This window comes from Balaenoptera physalus (assembly GCF_965194825.1).
Source record: "Balaenoptera physalus genome assembly, chromosome: 13".
Classification (NCBI taxonomy): Eukaryota; Metazoa; Chordata; class Mammalia; order Artiodactyla; family Balaenopteridae; genus Balaenoptera; species Balaenoptera physalus.
Genome location: NC_138892.1, coordinates 40,216,121 through 40,234,391, shown reverse-complemented (window position 1 = coordinate 40,234,391; position 18,271 = coordinate 40,216,121). Strand labels below are relative to the sequence as shown.

The window sequence follows — 18,271 nt, the reverse complement described above, 5'->3', positions numbered from 1 at the left end:
ATGCTTTACTCTGCTGTATTAAGGGAACTTAAGTTCTTGTAGTTTTGCTGTTTCTTGAGCACAGCCAACTTTCCCTGCCTCAGACATGGCGCTTCCAATTCTCTCCACCCAGAAGGTTCTTACCTGGGTGCCCACACATCTGTCTTCCTCACTTTAGTCTCTGTTCAAATATCTTTCCAGAGTGGCTTTCTGGAACCACCGTACCTAAAATAGCCTCTCCAGCCTGCTTTCTGCTTGATTCTTTTAAGTCTTGCCTACCTATATTTTTCTTCATAGCCATTATTACTACCTGGAGTTATGGTGATTCACTTTCTTATTGATTCCATGAGGATAAGGATCTTATGTGCTATATTCACCTCTCTCAACAGTGCCTGTCATATTGGAGGTGCTCTCAATATTATATATTTTATATATATTTATACTTATATATGTATCAAACCCATGTTTAATGTAGAAAGCAAGTTGAAAACCAAAAGATTTAGGCAAGTGACAACCACACACACTTGAAGCCAATTTATGATTGACTAATACCATACCCTAAGTGTCCGAAAAAATGAATTCCTTTTTTCCCAAGGAGTGGGCAAACTAAAACGTAATATGTTCTAGTTATTTTAACTTGTAACAAAAGAATTGTTATTTAAAAGCATAAAAAAGAAGCTTTATTAAGATAAATTCTATTTGCAACAATTAATTTAAACATATGGCATCACAAACCTTTATTATTTTGTAATTGCTTTAAATAAATAGAGACCAATTTAGCTATGGGATTTGCATTAACTACTGGCCGAGTTTTAATGGTCAGATTGCCTGTCTGTGGATGGCGAGATCTCCTTATACCTTCCCAGGCTATATTTATTTGAGTTTGCCCATTTCTTTGTATAGGCATAGTATGAATTGATAAAGATCTCTGTATTTGATCAGGATAAAAGAGCAAAAGAGGAATATTGAATATCACCAAATCCATAGGATGAGATTACTGCTTGCTTGTTCAAGTAATATTATAGAAATACATGGTTATTTTAATCATCTCAAAGATGTCTCCATGAAAAATGTGTTAGAAAACTTCAGAAAAATAATGCATTGTTGGTTGACAAGCCACTTCAAATTTCCTTTCTGTGGAGTTATTTGTGTTCTATCATCCAGTCAGACCTTATCAGATATTTCTTTACTCCAATAGAAAAATACACTTTTCAACATAATCTTCTCATATTATTGTTGTCCTTCTGAGACTTTAAGTGTAAATTCTGTAATATAATACATGTTCCTGGCCAGCCTAATGCTTTAGAAGTTCAAAATCCAAAAACACATAAATAAACTAATATGGACAGAGCTAAACTAATATGGATAGAGCATGATGATTGGGTAATTCAGTGAAGATTTTATGCTTTTCCTTAAGTAAAAACTACACTTTACTGCTGACCTCGTCTCCAGAGCAACAGAGTAGTTGAAATGGGAATAAGAAATAGAAAATGCATGTGGGGTTCCTGCCATTCAGTGTGGAATAATAACAGTAATAGATTTTCTAAGAGCATTATTTCAAAGGGCTCTTTACGTTAACAATCATCACACAAATATTTTTTTTCCTATATTCAGTGGTTGGAACATTACTCTCTTACTCAGGAAGCTGTACAAGATATATTTGGCTTTGGAAGTCCTACATGGTAGTAGGATACTTTCTCCTTCCTAGGTAATTTCTACTAATGCAGATATCAATTATGCTTTCAGACTTTTCAATATCTTGCCCTGTGTGTTATGGGTAGTGCAGATTGGTTTTGTTTTATAGCCTTTGTTAATGCGTTTGCAGATTGCATTGAAAGAGTCTGAGAAAATTACTCTATACATCAGCATCAACAGTCCAAATTGTTTTCTTTTTTTTTTTTGAAATCTACATACTGTGCTAGTGTACTACACTGTACAAATCAGTAAAAAAAAAAAAAAATTAAATGATTAAAGTTCGTTCTGGAAAGTTTTAGGTCTGGAGCAAACGTACTTTTTGAATGCTTCTCAAAATTGAGCAAGAGAAAGGGAAGTAAATAAAAACGACTATGAAACCAAACATATATGCTGCTCTCTTCCTAGCATCCAGATTCAGAAATACTTGTGACTTCTGACTTGGTGATTAATGTAACATCACTTGTGAAATCAATGAAAGTAAAATATTTTCCATACATGCATTGCTTTTCTCTAGCTAATGAACCTTAAATGAAGTTCTATTTATATAGATGTGCTAAGTGTGAACAGAGGAGGTTACTTGGTAATTGTAAGTTAATTAATTATAGCTGTAATAAATGCTTCTTTAAGAATTCCTATGGTAACATTTTGCAAGTAAAGATAATGTTATAGCCAACTGTGTTATCAAGATAATGCTCTTCTTTACTCAGCCATGTGTAGAAGAATAACCTTAACTGAATACTGCAATGTTTCTAACCTTCATCGTATAAATTCTAATACATTTAAGTGCCATTGTGCTTAATTTTTATATCAGACTTGCTTCACTGTCTCTGTGTACTTTTCTTTTTCCCTCCTGGGTACAGATTGTCTATGCCACATAGAACAAATGATAGGACATTTTGTTAAATCAGGTAATGTCTTTCTCTTCCATGTGTCATGAATTTCAGTGTTACGAACACTTTCATGGAAGAAACAAAAACGTTGTACACTTTATAATACACTTTCAAAAACTGCCCAACAATACTTTGTTATATTTTACTCAAATATTTTCATAGCACAAAGTGAAATAAAGCATTACCTAATCAGAAGACTACTACCCAATTGCTTTGCTACATTGATCTTCTGAGAAACCTGCATTTGCTCCTTGTTGCCTTCTGTAATCTCATTCTAAGATTGTCTACAATATGGTCCAACCTACTTTTCCAGCCTTATTTCTCTCTCCTTGCATACACCTGGTTCTCCTGCCATACCAGCCTACTGTCTAGAAACCAAAGATGCCTAGTGCTTTTCCTCCTCCATCGCTTTGCTTCTCCATAACTGGTCCTCTGAGATGCTTTGCCCTATCAAAACTCAAACAAAGAATAGATCTTCCATGTACCCTAAGCCATTAGGGCTTTTGCTACTCCTTTGGATTTTAGTTTATATACAAAGAGAACTCATTATAGTCTGCTCTGGGTAAGAGTTGTGAGTGGGTTCAACGCTCCCTCCCCCACCTTACCTTCTGGATAGAAATTTCTTGGGATTTCTCGTTTTTGTATTCAGAACAGTGTTAGGCAGGTGCCTTGCCCACCAAAATATTCCATCAGCAAAATCCATTAATGAAAATATGTCATGAAGGGATTGCATCATTTGCTTTGGTGAGGCTTTCACAGAATGAAAGAAATAAGAATAGTTGTTTAAACAGTCTTATGTTTAAATTAAATGGAGGGGTAAAGTGACAGTGTCAGCTCAGAAGTACACCTACATTGTCCTTAAATAATGACTTGATTTAGGTGAAACAGGTCAGTTTCCTTCAGATGTGTATCATGTCTCCAATATTGTTGCTTCAATTCTTACCTGCAGTCTGCACTCACCTCCCATGATCACCATCTAGACTTTTGGAGCTATTGCTCATGTATATACACAGACATACATATATGTATATATGTATGTATCCTTATTTATATTTTCTTTATTCCAGAAAGAATAAAACATTTGTATTTAATAACAGAATAAATGCTCATCCAATTTTAAGGATTGATTTACATAAATGACACCTACTAAATAAATCCTTGATAAAAGAGAGGTGAATTAAAATAATCTCAAAATAGTATCATTTGCAATGAATTTAACTATGAATGCCACAATTATTTGATTCCTTCCATGTTAAAAGTCTATTTTAAAAGTCACTAAGAACATTTTCCTGACCTAGAGAGCTTGTAAATTTTATTATATACCTCCTGCAAATACTTCTGATCATCAATTTTAAATAGTAATATTAAATTTGAGGTTGTGGTACACTGTGCCCGATGTGTTGATTGGGTCTTCTATGTTAACTTCTTTTCTTGGCATTTGCTTCTTTTCAATAAAGGAGCATGAAGACCGTCCAACATAGAAACGGCCTCTTAGGACCATGAATAATCTGTTATAGCTTATCAAAACAATGCAGAATTTTATATTTTAGGCTTGAATGTCCCTAATTCACCAAGACAGTCACCTCTCACCCCTTGTTAAGGTAATGATCCATGTTAGTTCCCTATCATGTAACTTTCATATTAGACACATCACAGAACTAACCTGGCTTTTTCTTGTAGAACCTAAAAGAAAAGTGAACAAGTACCCAGATAATGGGCAAAAGAATAAGGTTTGAGAGGTAGTAGTTTTCTACCTGGGAGAGAGAGAATGTGGAATAGTATAGAATAAGATATAATATTCTCTGCTTGAAATGTCTGGAGTTTATGATACAACCGCACCATCAAATTGGTAAACTAGACTTTTAGTGAGAGGGTACTGCATAGAGAAGGGAGACTGATTGGGTTCTTCAAGTGTTTAGTTCAACAGACATTTATTTAGAACCTCATATATGCCAGGCAATGTACTAGGTGCTTCCTAGTACATTGTCATGGAGTTAAACAACCCCAAAAACTTTAACATGATGTACTAAGTGCTATGATACAGATATGAATTGGCATTCTATTGGACAGAGACCTTTTCTTCTACTTCATTTTGTTCCACACAACTCCTGGAATGGTACTACAGAAACACAAGGACATTTGTTGAGATTTGCCTGATTAGAGAGATGGAACTGTGACTTGACTTGGGGCCACCTCCAGTATACGGACAGTAAGACTGCTTTGTATTCAATTCGGAAAAGGTCTGTGCTTCCCATCAACCTCTGCCAACCAAGTTTACTATTCTTAATATAATTAGCATTTAAATGATTTCATTATGTTGACATTTTAGTCCATGTTATGATTGCTAGTAAAATTAGAAATCCACATGTGGTAGATGATACTACATAGACTTCATTGAAGTCTGTTAAAGTGAATTATTACGTTTAGTTTCTGAGTCTCCCCTATATCAAAGAGATGGAAGTGATGATAACAAAATCAGTTTCTTTTCAAAAATGACATGACCTTAAACTATAACCGAAGAGGAAATTACAATGCTAGGAAATTCTATGGCAAAAACCAGAACACCACTGAGAAACATAGTAAAAATTCACTTGCTGTAATATGTAATTCCAAAAGAATTTTTATTTTAAATTGAAGGTTGTTCTCTTCAGCTGAGTTTTCTATCAGTGGGCCCAAAACTCAGGCCCTTATAATCCCTGCCTAGAATCCTACCTCCAAGGGAATTTCCCTGTTCTAAGGACTTAGTTCTAAGGAATTAATCTTGATCGTATTCCTTTTGACAGTGAAAATTAGTTGCCATTCACATTAGACCCCTAAAGGATCAAAGAATAGAAGCTGAGAAACCAGCTCACCCATGTTATTGCCTCACTGGATCTGTTGTTATTACATTCATTATATCATTTCATGGGTGAAATGAAAGTCTTTTTTCAAACCCAAGTAAAATAGTGTCAAATTTTTAAGTAAAATTTTATTGAACTCTCCTCCAAATTTCTAATGCTAGATCACTCAACTGCTTTCTCTAGTGAAAAATTTAGTGTGACTTAACTATACATTCCCCATGTAACTTGTTGGACATTCTTCATTTCTCTCAAATATATTTAGGTTTTTAAAACATCTTTGAGTTCTCGGAGTAAATCATTAATTCAAAATTTTATAGGATTGCATTTATGGTTATTTTAAGAAAAATAATTGTATCAGAATCAAGTGGTTTGTTCTTATAGCAAGTGTCTTATTTCGTTTCTTCTGCCCTTTGGTCTTTTCTATTTATCAATTTGTTTTCATCCACTGATGGGGGATCTTGAGTCTGGTGTTTGGAAACTGACTTCATGCGCATTCACTTTTGGAGTGGAAATCCCATTCTATTCTTTGAAATGCTTACCATTTCCAATACCCACACATCTAATTCTAAGAACTAGTTTTTAAAATGTGTTTTCTCCAAGTAAAGTTTTTTGGTTTTGGTTTTTTTGCTTGTTTGTTTGCTTTTTGTTTTTTTTTTTAAATTTCTAAACCTCTTAGAATTAAATAAGCATTGTCCATTTAAAGAGTTGAGAGTTTGGCTGTTTGAGTTAACACAAACTTTTGTGTTTTGGGGTCATCACATAACATCTTTTAGCCATTCCCCTGGTATTTATTTAGCTCTTAACTTAGATATTCACTCAAATTTGGTTGACTCTAGTTAGAAAATGTATCTCTAGACATCCATGACCATGCAACTTTTACTTCCTGCCTAATCTGATGTGAAATATGTAGATGTTTGTAGGACAAATGTTTTATGCGTCTCATAAATATATCCTTGAAGGTAATCCCACAATAGTAAATCCTCATATGTAGATGAAACTATTATGTTGATTTAGAAATCTTTTGTTTAATGTAGGAATAATGCGATTCAGGTAAAAGTTCCAGGAGTAGTAATGAATTTACAAAGGTTACATGCTGAACATTCCTTGAAAAGACTTCTACTTTTAAGGCTTTTTACGCTGCAGAGATTAGATATATTCAATTACTTTTAGAAATCAAAGATACCTCAATAAATCAAGTAATCTAGTCTTTTTCCTTAGGGTAGGTATTGTGTTACCCCATCTTACAGATGAAGCAATTAAGATGCTGAAAGCATGTGAATTGCTTCAGGTGATACACACTGAATAAGTAGAAGAGGAATGACTAGAAAATAGGCTTTTTACCTTCTCAAAGTCCATTCCAACACTACAGAGACTTTGTTGCAAAAGAAAAATGGGATTCAGATAGAGAGCTGAATGTAGATACTAACTCTACCACTTACTAATTCCAAAGAAGTTGTGACCTGAGTTTGCTCCTAGGCAGAGATTTAACACCTACTTCACCATGTCCTTGTGAAGATGAATGTGATAAATATATGCAGTTTGCTGAGTGCAGCTAATTAAATAGCAGTTATACTTACTTTTTTAAAATCATGCTGCTTCTCCAAAAATAAGCATATAAACCCCGACAATGAATCTTTGAAGAGGGCAGTTTTCGTGTGAATATAAAGGCCCAGGATACTATAAGCAAATTTGTGTTGATGTTTTTTAATGTACCAGCAAGAAAGAGATAAAGAAGACAATGTCTTGAGAACTAGTTTAATGTGAGAAATCACTTATTTTCTATTTTATCTCTACAATTTTTCCCCAATTAAATAGAAGTGACTGAAGACCACTTCTTCTAGGCTATGGTTTTGTCACAGCTGGCCCTAAACTTCCAGCTTGGTACTTTCCCATGGTGCTGAACTAAACTCAAAACACAACAAAATTTGAGCCAATTAGCATAGACCTGTAAAGATTTCATGCCATATCCCAACATCACGCTTATTTGGTCATTGAACTTTGTTGGGCTTGAATTTGCAGCAAATCAAGGTTTAAATGTCATTTTCTCTCCTTCAGTCTTAAATCTGTATACAGAATTGATGCCCCACTCCCCCTACCCAACCTCAAAAAAATTGGGAAAGTTGAGTTAACTTATTTTCATTGCTTGTCACTTCATCGTGTCTTATTAGGACAGGTGCGGTTTTTATAGCTACCTTGGAGCCCTTTGCAAAGATATTTGGTTGGCTTCTCCTTTTCCAGCAATTATGTCAGCATCTATGTTATGTAAATATTCTCCACAGTCTCTAATTGTTGCAGCACCAGAATCTGTAGAGAAATCAAAACCCTCTGAAAATAGTCCAGTTCGTTTGTGTTATCTTTCCCTTGTGCCTTCCTCTTCTTTTGTACCCCTGGCTGCCCACAGAGACACTAATTCTGCCATCAGCGACCCTCCAGCTTTCTTATAGTGGTATCACCATCAGTGGTCTTGATTTGAACATAGAACCATAAGAAACATTCTGCTCTCTTCTGACAAAGCTGGGAAAGTGGCCCCTCTCACCTCTCCGATAGATCAGACTGAATTGGCAAACTAATTTCAAGTCATAGATTCAGGTGCCTTTCAGGCTATTTGACTAGGTCTTTCTAGTTAAATAACAGTATACCTTTCATCCCCCTATAATAGGTCCTTGGCCTTTCTTCCCAAAAATGCTGAGAGGAATAGGTGCTGATAAGAAAGCAAGGTAGGGGATACACAGAAGCCCCAGGATCACCAACCATGGTTAATGGCCAAGAAGTCATTTTTTGGTATCTGCCAATCAGTATTCCAGTACATTTTCTGAGCTCAAAATATACTCTGCCCATCTCCATCAACAGATGAGTGTTTACCATGCATTTACTCATTTTAAGTACCACCTTATTGTAGGGAAACACAAATGCATAGCACATGCCTCCTCTAGTAGTCAACTCAAAATCAGCATAGATGGGACTGGGGAAAGTAATGAGATCATATATAAGTAAGGGCTAAATTATGTGTTACTGAATGTAAGTGCTCCACAAGCTTGTAGGAAAGAAAACATGAGGAAGCTAGTGGGGTTTTTTTTCAATTTGTTTTATTGAAGTATAGTTGATTTACAATGTTGTGTTAGTTTCTGCTATACAGTAAAGTGATTCAGTTATACATAAATATAATTGTTTGCATTCGTTAATCCCAAACTCCCAATCCATCCCTCCTTTACCACCCTCCCCCTTGGCAACCACAAGTCTGTTCTCTATGTCTGTGAGTCTGTTTCTTTTTCATAGGTAGGTTCATTTGTGTCATATTTCAGATTCCACATATAAATGATGTCATATGGTATTTGTCTTTCTCTGTCTGACTTACTTCACTTAGTATGATCATCTCTAGGTCCATCCATGTTGCTGCATTATTTCATTCTTTTTTACAGCTGAGTAGTATTCCATTGTGTGTGTGTTTGTGTGTGTGTGTGTGTGTGTGTGTGTGTGTATCTATCTATCACATCTTCTTTATCCATTCATCTATTGCTGGACATTTAGGTTGTTTCCATGTCTTGGCTATTGTAAAGAGTAGGAAGCCAGTGTTGATCATCAAAGGCATCATGGAGGTATCTGCAACTGTGCCTGGTGGGTCTTGAATTAAATAGCTCTTCATGGAATTAAATATAGATCCTAAGACTTTCTTCAGCTTTCTCTTCTCTAAGATGGACAGTAACAATTCTATGACCATGTAGTAACAATATTTCTATAAACTCCTGCCATTTCATGGCTTCTTTTGAACACTTTCCACTTCTATTCACTTGGGAACTCTAGATGTGGAAGCAGTGAGTGTGTAGTGTCACAATAATAATAAAAAGAACAGATAAAGATTTCTACATCTGCATGCTTCTATCAGTAGTATATGTAAATGTCACTTCACACATGCCAAAGCCATAAAGCACATTTTGCATTCTCTCTTCTATATTAAAGTCTCTTTCGATGGGATTTATTTCCCATTACTTGAATCAATGCATTGCTCTTTTATTCATCTTTTCTTTTCCACCCTCCATTTGTCTTCATTTAAAACTCATATCTGGCTATTCTCTTCTACAAAAATGTTCACAGTTACCCATTTTAATAAACAAAACCACATACAGAAATATTTAGAAACAGAAGGCACCTTAGAGAATCACCTTTTTCCACACTCATGGCTGATGAAATTGAGGTTAAAATAGATTAAGGGGTTTGCCTAAAGTCACACACTAGATAAGACAGAGGCAGACTAGGATTATGACACTTAATTTTACTTTTATCAATATTCAATATTATTCATTCAACAAACATTTATTTGTGTGATAGGAACAATTCTAGGAGCTGAAGGCCAACAGAGGCTCCCCTAGGCATAATTCTGGTCCTGTGACTCATGTTTCTTTGGGTTTCTTCTCCCTTTGCTGTGCTCACTGTGGCTTTCTGCTATACCTTTTTTAAAAATTGTTTTATTTCTTCATGTATTGATAGTGTCCTTATCTTCACTCAGTCCCAATTAACTTTCCCAAGCTTTTCATTTAATTAATTCCCATCCTCCTTTTCAAGGTACAAACTGGCTCTCTCCTGGCTCAGTGCCATTCTGCCTCATTATCAGGCCCCCATTCTAAAATAATTATTTTGAGTATAATGAAAATGTTAAACATGGTTGAACCCAGTATGTGATTTGTTATAACTCTGACTGCCAACAGATGTTTTATAGTATGTTTTGACTTGTACAATAAAGTGTCACATCAAAAAAATGAGCAAACCCTTCATCCTTCCCCCCACCCACCCATTTCATTCTTTGTTGGTAAATATTTGCTTCTATCGTAATGAGGACAGGCTTGTTAGACTTAAGCCTCTTAAGTGACTGTGAATGGTTAGATACAAAACATAGAAAATGTTCTTTCCTCTAATATGAGGTACAATCTTTTGGCCTTCTACTTTCCTTTAAAGGAAAGTCCATATTCTGTGTTATTGCCTTATTTACTGTTCCTACCAGCAACTATAGTGATTGCATTTAGGTACAGAACATTTGTTTGTTTACTCTATTACTTGATGGAATATTTTTCTTTTATCACCTAATATTCTCTAATAGTTACCCAGATAAATGTCATTGTCTTATCTTTTGTAGCTATAGACAGAATAAAACCATCTTGTGCTTAATGATCAAAATAAGAATAGCCACAGTTCGGTGTAATGTTTTGTAGAGATACTGAAAAATGGCATTTTATATTTATTTAATTTTTTTAAAAGATAGTTTTAGGTTCTCTTTTTTTGGTTATGTTTGTTTTGCTATTTCAAACTCTCATAAAGCGTTGCAAGAATAGGACAGGAAGTTCTCATATTCCCTTTACCTTGATTAACCAACTGTTTACATTTTATCCTATATATCGGTTTCTCTTTCTCATAAAAAGTGATATACATATATATACATATATATTCTTCATATTACATATGTTACATATGTGTGTGTATATATACAGTTCATAAACCATTTGAGAATAAGTTGGAAACATGGTGTGACTTATCCTAAATACTTTAGCATATATATCAGTGTATTTCCTGAGTACAGGACATTCTCTTACATTACAGAGAACAAGAATCAAACACAGGCAATTTATCGTTGATGTAATACCATTATCTAATGCATAGTCCACATTCAAATTTCATCCACTGTCACAATAATGTTCTTAATGGCTAATTGTTTTTTCCCATTGGTCCAGGATCTAATCTAGAATCATGTAAGCCATTTAATTGTCATGCTGTGCTTTACTTTTTTGTTTAAAAGCTTGCATTCAGTCACTAATGACCTGGATAGTGTCTCTTTTTATAGTAGTTGCTGCTTGCTGACTACTGTTCCAAGAATAGGAATTTAAGCCAAAAGCTGTCTAACAAAATCCCTTAGGAATAATGTTATCTGTGCCGAGGAAATGGCACAACAACTTTGAAACCCTGTTGTGACGACAAGTTTTGGCATTTCAGTAGGAGACAGTAAAGAGAACTCTGAGTTTAGCAACATTTTGCAGTTCTGAAATTTAAAACTTGGAATAGAGATTCTGTTGCCATTCCAGTCAAGGGATAATGTTTACCAGTAGCCATGTTGCACAGATTCACAGTGCAGACTTTAAATCCAACCCTAAATAAATATTTAGCTCAATGCTGTGTTAGTGAATGCTCAGTTAAAATCAATGTTTTCATCAAAATGAAATACTGGCGATATTTTTTAAAGTTTGGATGTAAATATTAGTTATTTGTCATTTTTTAATCTAAGTCCCCTTTCTTAAAAAGCTGTGCATTTTTAAATGTCTAGTATTAAAATGAATATAAGTAGTTCCCTCCCCCCCCAAAAAAAACAAGAAACACTGATCTGTAGTATTTATGATGCCTAAAGCATGCAGTGTTTTGCTTAGTTCTGTAAATAGAATTATGATTAGGGCTACAAGGCTTCCACAGCAATTTCTAGCCACTGTTGAGCAATAGTGATACCTAAGTCTCAGACAATTTTCTTTTTTCTCGATGTCAGGCTTGCTTCTAAAACTAGATAAAAAGAACATGAAAGAGCCAGCAGTTTTACTGACTATGAATACATACCATGTATTGTGAAAATTATGTGAACCTACCTACCTAAACAGATTCATTTTGGTTTTTTTTTTTTAAGTATTGTAAAAACAGGCAAAAGTACCAAGTACCAGGAAACTGAGTCAGACCTACTGATAGCAATTACACTACTGAAAAACCAGATGGTTGACGGGAGGTGCAGAATCATCACGTGTTATTTTCACGTTTTCCCTCTAAAAGAGAGAGAGATGTTTATACATGCAAGAGACAAATTAGCTACCAGAAAAATACTATGCACATCCATATTCAGCACATAGATTAAAAATAAAATAGTTGTTTGTTCCCTACAGTAGAACAGGCTTGCCCATTCATCCTTGTGATAGATATGCATGCAAAACCAAAATGAAACCAAATCCCTGCAGATGGCTCATAAGTCACAAAAACTTTAATCCTTTCATTGCATCCCTTTGGGAAGCCTGTCCCTTGGTTAGTAATAACATGCAATATGTATAATGTCAAGTATTCTCTTAATTTTTTAGTAGAAAGACTTCATTTTTTCTAACAGATTTTTGTCCCTGTATTTCATATAAAGAGCTTTATGCCACTCTGTTACCTTAATATGTACGTCCATAGAATTCTGTTGTAGCTTTTGTTTTAATAAGAAAAGTGTCAGTAAGCAGAAACTATGTATGGAAATCTTATCTAAAATTGATTGTGGCTCAGAGTCATATTTTAAGAGGCAGGCAGGTAAATCTAAGGTGCATTTTTACATTGCTCTTTCTAGTGGATTTTGCTAGAAAACAGTTGAGTTTCAAGCAGGACTAAAATGAAAGGAGACCTTGGAGTCTTAACCATTGAACAGATGCAGTAAATGCAGCTTTGGAAATATAGCTGTCACTTCACATCTTTTCCACTGAGTACCTATGTAAGCCAATCACCAGAGCTGCTGTCATTATAATATTTTTGTACTTTTGTTGAAAATAGACGCTGTGAGAACTCTTTAAACAGAGTAACGTGCCTATTATCAACCTATTTTTAAATACTTCTTTCCTTCTTGATTTTCATTCCATTTAAATTTTTGATGACCAAAACTGATGAGAACTTATAATAAAAAGGTACTTGTCTCTAGCACTGTGAAATTGTTCATTTGTGATTTGCTAACTTATCAAACCAAATCAGAAATTCTTGATATCTTTATAACATTAAAGCAGTTCCTGATATTGACTCTTGGGAAGGATTTAATTTTCTTATTCTCTAAACTGAAAGTTGTACTGCTCTCTGCGATGCTGTGAGATTATTTTTCTCTTTATCCCTGATGGGATTTTATATATATGTGTGCATATATTATATATATATAGTATATATGTGTATAAATGTATGTGTATGTACTTATACACGTAAACACACACACTAGAATAGTTTTAGGTTATATCCGAACCTTGATATGGCTCTGAAAATAGGCAAATAGGTAGAATATATTGAAGTGCTCAATATAGCAACAGGCATTTAATTGACTAATAATTGTATGATTCCTTTTTGATGAATAAAATAATGAAATATTCTCTAACAATGTCTGCCTAACTTAGTAGTATTTCAGTTTTCAAATAGAAAAACTATAATGTAGGGAGCATAATGAACTTCCACAAAATCAGTGTATAAACTATGCACAGAACCTTGATCTCTAAATCTTCAACTTTAAAATCCCTATCTATCTTACACTATATCTACTAAATATATATATGATATTGTATTGTTTTTGGATGTATATAGTGCAAGATGTTTAAGTAGAAATATTAAATAATAAAATGAATCAGTTATAATTCATGACAATATGAAATGATTCTGAACTATGTGTACTCACCTAACCATTGTGCATATTGTTTCCTTTTAGGAAAAAAAATACCTGAAAGAAAGAAAACAAAGAACAAAATACCCCAGAATTCCTAAAGAACAGTAAGTACTTTAACGAGACAATGATTATACTAGAGCTTCTATAAAATTAGAAGACCTTACAAATTTCTTTTACAGAAATATTCACCTTTCTATTTTCTAAGATAAGAAACTAACATACTAAGTAAATAGAGCCTTCTAAAACTCAATTTCAATTTACTGGAGCAAACTGAAAATCATTTATCCTATAATCCTCTTAGATAAGAGGCCAGGGTAATCCTTGTGATACATATATGTGGCAGAAAATGTTTATGTTGATTCTATCATATCTTTTGACTAGCATCGTTATCATTTTAAATTCTATAGAAGAAAAACAGGTAATAAGTACAATTTAATCAAAGTACCTCACGTTCTCTGTATGTGATACAAATTTTTTTTCACTTTCAACAAAATTTTAAGCAGAATCAGTACACTTGGTTTGTTTATAGTCATTAAATTAGAATTATTAAAAAATGGCAACCATCTGCAGGCATTAAAGCAGAGCTTAATCTCATTAGTACATTTCTTTCCAATCTTCTCACAACTTAATTATGACGTGTATTTCCTTACATAGCTATTATTTGTTAGTAATAATTGCTTTCCTAAATATGTTTTTATTAAACAAAATTAAGTGCATTCTTGATATCATTCTTTCTGGTAAAACTAGTAATATTGTATTGATTTCCTAGATGTAAACAATTACATATAATGTAAACGATTATAAATTTTGAATATGTGAATATCAAAAATAGTAAAATAAATATAGGAAAGCAAAATCCACTTTGGTGACCCATGGTATGTCACTTTTAATACCATGGTAGTTTTGAAATGAGTTTGCAAATGCACTTCTCTAAAATTTAAAACAGAAATGTTGAAGTAAAATGTAGTGAAGTAGCAAAATGATAGCTCTATATCTTGATATATATCAAAACAGAATAAAGTCCAAGGGAAAGGCTATAAGTGTGATATAAAAAAAGAAATTCATGAATAATTTTTCTAGGATATATACAAAGTACACTTACATAATAAGATTTTCTAGCACCCAAAGAACTTTAAGATGTGATTCATGCATTAAATGATTAAATATAATTAATCATGGTAATGATGATATAAATGCAATTTATCTTAAACTTATTTTACTTTTGAAGTGTGAGAGAAGCAGGAAGAAAAGGATTTTCTTTTACTTACCTATCTGAATATTATCCCTGTGCTGCCTCACTTTATACAGAGTACTTTACCTCACTTTTTGTTGTGGTTATGGATGGCTCTACACTTTCAGTTTTAATCAGAGATTTATAAAATTCAAACTTCAGAGCTTTCAAAAACTGTTCCTTGTTTTAAAAATGAAACTCCAAATATGTGAATTGCTTTTCTGAGGTGACATAATATGTTTACATCGTCTTGGGTATAAAAAGGATAATTTAAGAATTAGATTTTTCTATCATGTTTAAAAAAAAAAAAAAGCGCTGCCAATTTGAGTGAATTGCAGAATATGAAATAAATGGGCAATTTCTTTTTGACATGTTTTATTGCCAACATCTTACTGACCAGAGAAAGTCAACTAAGTAATTCAGCCAAAACATAACACCTAGAAATTGTCCCACAAGAAGTCTAGCTTCCCTTTAAGTTTTGTTTTTATGTAAATAAGTCAGTTTTTAAACATAATTTCAATTCCTTACATTACTTATTGGGGAAAAGGTTGGATTTTTAAATGAAAACCATACATTTTTGTTTTAAGGTCTTTATACAAGAGCCAGATAATACCTACCCTAGCCTCTCACAATTTCTTAGTCATCTTCTTATAATTTTATTGTGACAAGCTATCAATGGCTTTTTATCTGATCTGATTAATCTATAACTTATTTGGTCTGTTATTCAGTGTGACTTATATAAGTTATTTGATTTGAAATGTAATTTTCAATAGGATTTAGTATGGCATACTTTGGAGGGACCTGATTCAAGTGATGACATCTTTTGCTCATTTGGAATAATCCTAGGGAAAATAATGTATGTTTCCAAGAAAAAAATCATGCCTTTTCTTGGTGCATTTTGTGGTATGGGGCTGTTTTTCCCTTCAGTCTTTGTCTTTTATTTAACAACAACATGTTTAACTACTCATAAGTAATTGTAAGGAAAAAGTGACTCTTTTTAAGATACATATCATCTGATTTAATGGTTCCAGAATTCTTATGCCCTAATCCTTCCTTCTATTTTTTTTTTAATTTTTCTTTTATATTGGAGTATAGTTGATTAACAATGTTGTGTTAGTTTTAGGTGTACAGCAGAGTGATTCAGTTATACATATACTTGTATCTATTCTTTTTCAAATTCTTTTCCCATTTAGGTTATTGCTGAGTATTGAGCAGAGCTCCCTTGCATTACAGTAGGTCTTGTTGGTTACCTATTTTAAATATAGCAGTGTGTACATGTCAATCCCAAACTCCATATTGATCCCTGCCCCCTCATCCTTTCTCCCCAGTAACCATAAGTTCATTCTCTAAGTCTGTGAGACTGTTTCTGTTTTGTAAATAAGTTCAATTGTATCATTTTTTTTTAAGATTCCCCATATAAGCGGTATCATATGATATTTGTCTTTGTCTGTCTTACTTCCCTTAGTATGATAATCTCCAGGTCCATCCATGTTGCTGCAAATGCCATTATTTCATTCTTTGTAATGGCTAAGTAATATTCCATTGTATTTATGTACCACTTCTTCTTTGTCCATTCGTCTGTCGATGGACATTTAGGTTGCTTCCATGTCCTGACTATTGTAAATAGTGCTGCAATGAACATTGGGGTGCATGTATCCTTTCGAACCATGGTTTTCTCCAGATACATGCCCAGGAGTGGGATTGCTAGATCATATGGTAACTCTATTTTTAGTTTCTTAAGGAACTTCCATAATGTTCTCCATAGTGGCTGTACCAGTTTACATTCCCATCAACAGCATATGAGGGTTCCCTTTTCTCCACACCCTCTCCAGCATTTATTGTTTGTAGACTTTTTGATGATGGCCATTCTGACCATTGTGAGGTGATACTCATTGTAGTTTTGATTTACATCTCTCTAATAATTAGCGATGTTGAGCATCTTTCCATGTGCTTTTTGGCCATCTGTATGTCTTCTTTGGAGAAATGTTTATTTAGGTCTTCTGCCCATTTTTTAAATTTTTTCTTTAATGTTAAGCCACATGAGATGTTTGTAAATTTTGGAGATTAATCCCTGGTCGGTTGCATCGTTTGCAAATATTTTCTCCCTTTCTGTGGATGGTCTTTTCGTTTTCTTTCTGGTTTCCTTTGCTGTGCAAAAGCTTTGAGTTTAATTAGGTCTCATTTGTTTATTTTTGTTTATATTTCCACTACTCTAGGTGAGGGATCAAAAAAGATCTTGCTGTGATTTATGTCAAAGAGTGGTCTGCCTTTATTTTTCTCTAAGAGTTTCATAGTAGTTGGTGTTATATTTAGGTCTTTAATCCAGTTTGAATTTATTTTTGTGTATGGTATTGAAGAATGTTCTAATTTCATTTTTTTACATGTAGCTGTCCAACATTTCCAGCACCATTTATTGAAGAGACTGTCTTTTCTCCATTGTATATCCTTGCCTTCTTGGTCACAGATTAATTGACCACAGGTGCATGGATTTATCTCTGTACTTTCTATCCTGTTCCATAATCTATATGTCTGTTTTTGTGCCAGTACCATACTGTTTTGATGACTATAGCTTTGTAGTATAGTCTGAAGTCCAGGAGCCTGATTCTTCCAGCTCAATTTTTCTTTCTTGAGATTGCTTTGGCTATTCAGGGTCTTTTGTGTCTCCATACAAATTTTAAGATTTTTTATTCTAGTTGTGTGAAAAATGCCATTGGTAATTTAATAGGGATTGCATTGAATCTGTAGATTGCCTTGGGTAGTATAGTCATTTTGACAGTTTTGATTCTTCCAATCCAAGAACATGGTATATCCTTCCATCTGTTTGTGTCGTTTTCAATTTCTTTCATCAGCATATTAAAGTTTTCGGAGTACATATCTTTTGCCTCCTTAGGTAGGCTTATTCCTAGGTATTTTATTCTTTTGATGTGATGGTAAATGGGATCGCTTCTTTAATTTCTCTTTCTGAACTACTGTTGTTAGTGTATAGAAATGCAATAGACTTCTATGTATTTATTTTATATCCTGAATTACCGAATTCATTGATGAGTCTAGTAGTTTTCTAGTAGCATCTTTAGGATTTTCTATGTCATCTGCAAACACTGACAGTTTTACTTCTTCTTTTCCAATTTGGATTCCGTTTCTTTCTTTTTCTTCTCTGATTGCTGTGGCTAGGACTTACAAAACTATGTTGAATAAAAGTGGTGATAGTGGACATCTTTGTCTTGTTCCTGAT

The 18,271-nt window shown here is 33.7% G+C and overlaps 1 protein-coding gene and 1 long non-coding RNA gene across 3 annotated transcripts in view; one reads left to right on the top strand and one right to left on the bottom strand.

Annotated features, from left to right (window-relative positions):
- SYT1 (synaptotagmin 1) overlaps nt 1–18,271 on the top strand; it is a 427,179-nt gene that overhangs the window by 57,979 nt on the left and 350,929 nt on the right. For both annotated transcript variants that reach the window (XM_082419035.1, XM_082419034.1), the window contains exon 2: nt 13,851–13,912. The gene's annotated coding sequence lies outside the window, so the exon portion shown is untranslated. The remainder of the gene's footprint in view (nt 1–13,850; nt 13,913–18,271) is intronic.
- Nucleotides 5,217–13,865, bottom strand: LOC309640465. Its single transcript, XR_014252248.1, has 2 exons — nt 13,821–13,865; nt 5,217–12,192 (listed from the first exon to the last, which is right to left on the bottom strand). It is a non-coding gene; the product is annotated as an uncharacterized lncRNA (long non-coding RNA).